The following is a 5838-nucleotide window of genomic DNA, read 5'->3' on the forward strand; positions in this document are numbered from 1 at the left end:
GAAATTGCAGCATAAATAAATGCTTCAGAGTTCAAGTAACAGACACATCTCAAAATCAACTGTTCAGAGGAGACTGTGTTAATCAGGCCTTCATAGTGGAATTGCTGCAAAAAACCACTACTAAAGGACACAAATAAGAAGAAGAGACTTGCGTGGGCAAAGAAACATGAGCAATGAACATTAGACCGGTCCTTTGGTCTGATGAGTCCAAATTTGAGATTTTTGGTTCCAACCGCTGTGTCTTTGTGTGACGCAGAGTAGGTGAATGGATGATCTCTGCATGTGTGGTTCCCACCATGAAGCATGGAGGAGGAGCTGTGGTGGTGTTGGTATGCTTGGCTGGTGACACTTGTGATAGAAAAATTACATATTTACCTGATTTATTTGATATTAATAGTTAGCAATTAATACTTAACAAATAGGAGGATATTTCTGTCCTGTTAGTGTCTGTGTTTTTATGGTCTCCACTCTAGTTCCCAGCAGCTAATCTGGGCGTATGGTCACCATGAGATGGCTTCAGATGTTAAATGAGTGAAAGACTGCATTACATAGACAAGATGTGATGGATATAATCGAGATAAGAGATATTCAGGAGGAGTTTAGAACAATTCCTTGTTGTCTCTAAATCATCCTTGCATCTGGGAAACTAAGCCAGGATGGGGTTAAGATAACAACCAAATCAAATAAAAAAAATGTGGTCACATACAGTTGAAGTTGGAAGTTTACATACACCTTAGCCAAATATATTTAAACTCAGTTTTTCACAATTCCTGACATTTAATCAGAGTAAAAATTCTCTGTCTTAGGTCAGTTAGGATCACCACTTTATTTTAAGAATGTGAAATGTCATAATAATATTAGAGAGAATGATTTAGTTGAGCTGTTATTTCTTTCATCACATTCCCAGTAGCTCAGAAGTTTACATACACTCAATTAGTATTTGGTAGCATTGCCTTTACATTTTTTAACTTGGGTCAAACATTTCAGGTAGTCTTCCACAAGCTTCCCACAATAAGTTGAGTGAATTTTGGCCCATTCCTCCTGACAGAGCTGGTGTAACTGAGTCAGGTTTGTAGGCCTCCTTGCTCGCACACACTTTTTCAGTTCTGCCCACATATTTTCTATTGGATTGAGGTCAGGGCTTTGTGATGGTCACTCCAATACCTTGACTTTGTTGTCCTTAAGCCATTTTGCCACAACTTTGGAAGTATGCTTGGGGTCATTGTCTGTTTGGAAGACCCATTTGCGACCAAGCTTTAACTTCCTGACTGATGTCTTGAGATGTTGCTTCAATATATCCACATAATTTTCTTACCTCATGATGCCATCTATTTTGTGAAGTGCACCAGTCCCTCCTGCAGCAAAGCACCCCCACAACATGATGCTGCCACCCCCGTGCTTCACGGTTGGGATGGTGTTCTTCGGATTACAAGCCTGCCCCTTTTTCCAGTTCTATTTTTGTTTCATCAGACTAGAGGACATTTCTCCAAAAAGTACGATCTTTGTCCCCATGTGCAGTTGCAAACCGTAGTCTGGCTTTTTTATGGCGGTTTTGGAGCAGTGGCTTCTTCTTTGCTGAGCGGCCTTATAGGTTATGTCGATATAGGAGTCGTTTTACTGTGGATATAGAAACTTTTGTACCTGTTTCCTTCAGCATCTTCACAAGGTCTTTTGCTGTTGTTCTGGGATTGATTTGCACTTTTCGCACCAAAGTACCTTCATCTCTAAGAGACAGAACGTGTCTCCTTCCTAAGCGGTATGACGGTTGTGTGGTCCCATGGTGTTTATACTTGCGTACTATTGTTTGTACAGATGAAGCTCCAAGCCAACTCCCCGTGCTTATCGGAGGCAGCTTGTTACTGGTCAGGCCCCGTGCTATGGGGTGATGCGCATGGCGTCGAGGCCGAGCATTCACAGGCTGGTGTGCGCGGTGCCAGAGCCCTGCATTTGCCAGGGGAAAGCGGGCATCCAGCCAGTAAGGGCGGTGCCAGTACTGCGCTCAAGACCGCCAGTGCGCCTTCACGGCCCAGTGTATCCTGTTCCCGCTCCTCGCACTAGCCCTGAGGTGCGTGTTTCCAGGCTGGCACATCCAAAGCCAGCAACACGCACCAGGCCTCCAGTGCGTCAGCCCAGTCCAACTCGTCCTGTTCCTGCTCCCCGCACTAGCCTTGGGGTGCGTGTATCCAGTCTGGCATCTCCAGTACCAGCCCCACGCACCAGGCCTCCAGTGCGTCAGCCCAGTCCAACTCGTCCTGTTCTTGCTCCTCGCACTAGCCTTGGGGTGCGTGTCTCCAGTCTGGTACCTCCACTACCAGCCCCACGCATCAGGCTTTCAGTGCGCAGTCCCCGTCCAGAGCTTCCGGCAACAGTGCCCCGTCCAGAGTGTGCGGAAACAGTGCCCCGTTCAGAGCTTGCGACGACAGTGCCCCATCTAGAGATGGCCCACAGTCCGGAACCAAGAGAGATGGCCCACAGTCCGGAACCGACTGAGACGGCCCACAGTCCGGAACCGAGTGAGACGGCCCACAGTCCGGAACCGAGTGAGACGGCCCACAGTCCGGAACCGAGTGAGACGCCCTACAGTCCGGAGCTCCCAGAGTCGCCCTACAGTCCGGAGCTCCCAGAGTCGCCCTACAGTCCGGAGCTCCCAGAGTCGCCCTACAGTCCGGAGCTCCCAGAATCGTCCTTCTGCCTGAGGTCTACAGCGAAGTGCGTCAGCCCGAGGTCTACAGCGACGTGCCTCAGCCAGAGGTATTCAGCGGGGGTGCTCAGGTTAGGTGGTGGACTAAGGCCAGAGCCTGAGCCACCTCCACAGTAGGAGGATTGGAGAGGGGGGGGGGTGTAGCACGGGAACTGTCGGTGACGGCTGCCACCCTCCCTTCCCTCCCTTTAGTTTGGGGGGTTTATTTTGTGTTTATTTTTGTGTAAGGCGCATCCGGGGTCTGCACCTTTGGGGGGGGGGGTATAAGGGGTTATTGTAGTTTGGTCAGGACGTGGCAGGGGGTATTTGTTTTATGTGGTTCTGGGTTTATGGGATATGTATTTATGTAAGAGGGGGGTTTATGTGTTCTGGCGTTTTTGGGTAATGTTCTTGTTTTGTATTTCTATGGTTTTCTATGTTGTGTATTTCTTTGTGTTGGCCTGGTATGGCTCTCAATCAGGAACAGCTGTACATCGTTGTTACTGATTGAGAGTCATACTTAAGTAGCCCTGTTTTCACCTGTCCCTTTGTGGTAAGTCGTTGTTGTACTGCTGTGTGTTAGCCTGCAACACTGTTCGTTCGATCGTTTTCTTGCTTTGTTTGTTACGTGTTCTAATAAAGTTAAGATGAGGACTCAACCCGCTGCGCCTTGGTCCATGACGTACGACGACCGTTACAATTATAAGTGAAATAATCTGTCTGTAAACAATTGTTGGAAAAATGACTTGTGTCATGCACAAAGTATATGTCCTAACCGACTTGCCAAAACTATAGTTTGTTAACAAGAAATTTGTGGAGTGGTTGAAAAACTAGTTTTAATGACTCCAACCTAAGTGTATGTATAAACTTCTGACTTCAACTGTACACATGGTTAGCAATGTTAATGCGAGTGTAGCGAAATGCTTGTGCTTCTAGTTCCGACCATGCAGTAATAACCCACGTGCAGATAATGACAGGATGAACCCAGAGTGACTTATGATGCTCCTTGGTCTGTATGAGGGTGGTTGAACCAACCACCAAATTTCTATGACACACCGTCAGTGATTTATTTAGAATTCAAAGGCACACTTAACCAGCATTGCTACCACAGCATTCTGCAGCGATACGCCATCCCATCTGGATGCGCTTAGCGGGAGTATCATTTGTTTTTCATCAGGACAATGACCCAGCACACCTACAGGCTGTGTAAGGGCTATTTGACCAATAAGAAGAGGGATGGAGTTCTGCATCAGATGACTTGGCCTCCACAATCACCTGACCTCAACCCAATTGAGATGTTTTGGGATGAGTTGGACAGCAGAGTGAATGAAAAGCAGCCAACAAGTGCTCAGCATATGTGGGAACTCCTTCAAAACTTTTGGAAAAGCATTCCAGGTGAAGCTGGTTGAGTTAATGCCAAGAGTGTGCAAAGCTGTCATCAAGGCAAAGGGTGGCTACTTTGAAGAATCTCAAATATATAATATTTTGATTTGTTTAACACTTTTTTTGTTACTACATGATTCCATATGTGTTATTTCATAGTTTTGATGTCGTCACTATTATTCTACAATGTAGAAAATGGTACAAATAAAGAAAAACCCTTGAATTAGTAGGTGTGTCCATACTTTTGACTGGTACTGTGTGTATATATATATATATATATCGATCATACTCATTATGTTGATTGATGATCTTCTGTAGCAGCAGTTATCACCCATAATTAGTCTACCTGGCATCTGTATTGCTGACTGTTTCGATTGACAGGCATTTACCCCAGCCAGTTTATTCTGTGGCTTTCATATCTCCAGGACATCAGATAAGTCAAATTCACTCTGGAAATGTATATTTCCAACACACACACACACACACACACACTCACACACACACATATAACACATGGAATTGTTTTAAGATGGTCATGCCAGGAATCATTTAGATATTTGATTTTGAATTTTGGTACCGCTGTAGGCATATGAAAATGTTTTGAGAAAAAATTGAATTTGGCCTTTACTACTATCAAATAAACATGAATAAATGACAAAAAAAATACAGTAAAGAAAAATCATAAGGAATAAGGTTTTGAAATGTCTGTCCTATATCTAGGAGATATAAGAAACCTCTGGAAATATTTGTGTTTTTATAGACAAATATTTAACCTCATATTTGTAAGCACAAAACTACCTCTATACTTCCATTCATTTGTATGGGTTGCCTTCAGATGAGTCGTGACACTTGTGGGGGTCCTAGAGCAAAACAGAGTACATCATCGTGCCCGTGAGTCTCATCTTTCCATAGAGTGGTCATATTGGTAAGGCCAAACTGTTCAGACTCTACATACATTTTTGTGAGAAGACTGATTTGAGACATCTCATGGTCTGAATAACACCGCTGTAGCCCGGTCACTTTCCTCCACAGATGTGGAAGGCCGACATTGGCGGATTGAGACACAGCTCATGCAAAACATCTCTAGCTTAATCCTTCCTAATGGCTACCTTCATGCTACATAAAAAGCCCAAGTGTACCAACAGTTTGCAGTAACAATTACAATACTTACATGAATCCATGCATCTTCTTAGAGATGATAAACCCAAGGTCCTCTTCACTTTGTTTCACACTGTGGTTCCAGGCTCGAGAAAGTGTGATTTTTAAGGAAGATACTTCAGTTTGACAAGACAATGCTGGAGGTTGTTTTCTTGAGGTGTGAAATAACCTCAGCTGGATTTTTAACCATTTGATTTTAGAATCCCCAGTCCTCCTAACCACACTTTCTTTGAAATGGCCTATGATCACATTGGATTACAGTAAAGCAGGTTACCAGTCACAGACAGTCCTACCTGTACGTAAGCTAGACATAACAGAAGAGCTAGCACGCAACCAACTTCTGCAAATCGCCCTTCTGGGAAGTGTCTGGGAAGTTTCAGGACTGTGCTTTAATAAATCATATAAGGTATTTGTTAATAGTCAGCTCACCATTTATAAAACATTTAATATTAAATGTCAGTAAGCTGTTCATAAATACTTTGGCCTATTAATAAATAACTGCATTCATTAATATTAGTTTAAACACTTATAGCTTATCTCAATGGATGATTAACAAATCTGAAAAACAATTCTTTCAACAATTTCTTAAAAGTAGACAAACAAAGACAAATCAAATA

Source organism: Salmo trutta, chromosome 20 (genome assembly GCF_901001165.1).
Source record: "Salmo trutta chromosome 20, fSalTru1.1, whole genome shotgun sequence".
Lineage (NCBI taxonomy): Eukaryota > Metazoa > Chordata > Actinopteri > Salmoniformes > Salmonidae > Salmo > Salmo trutta.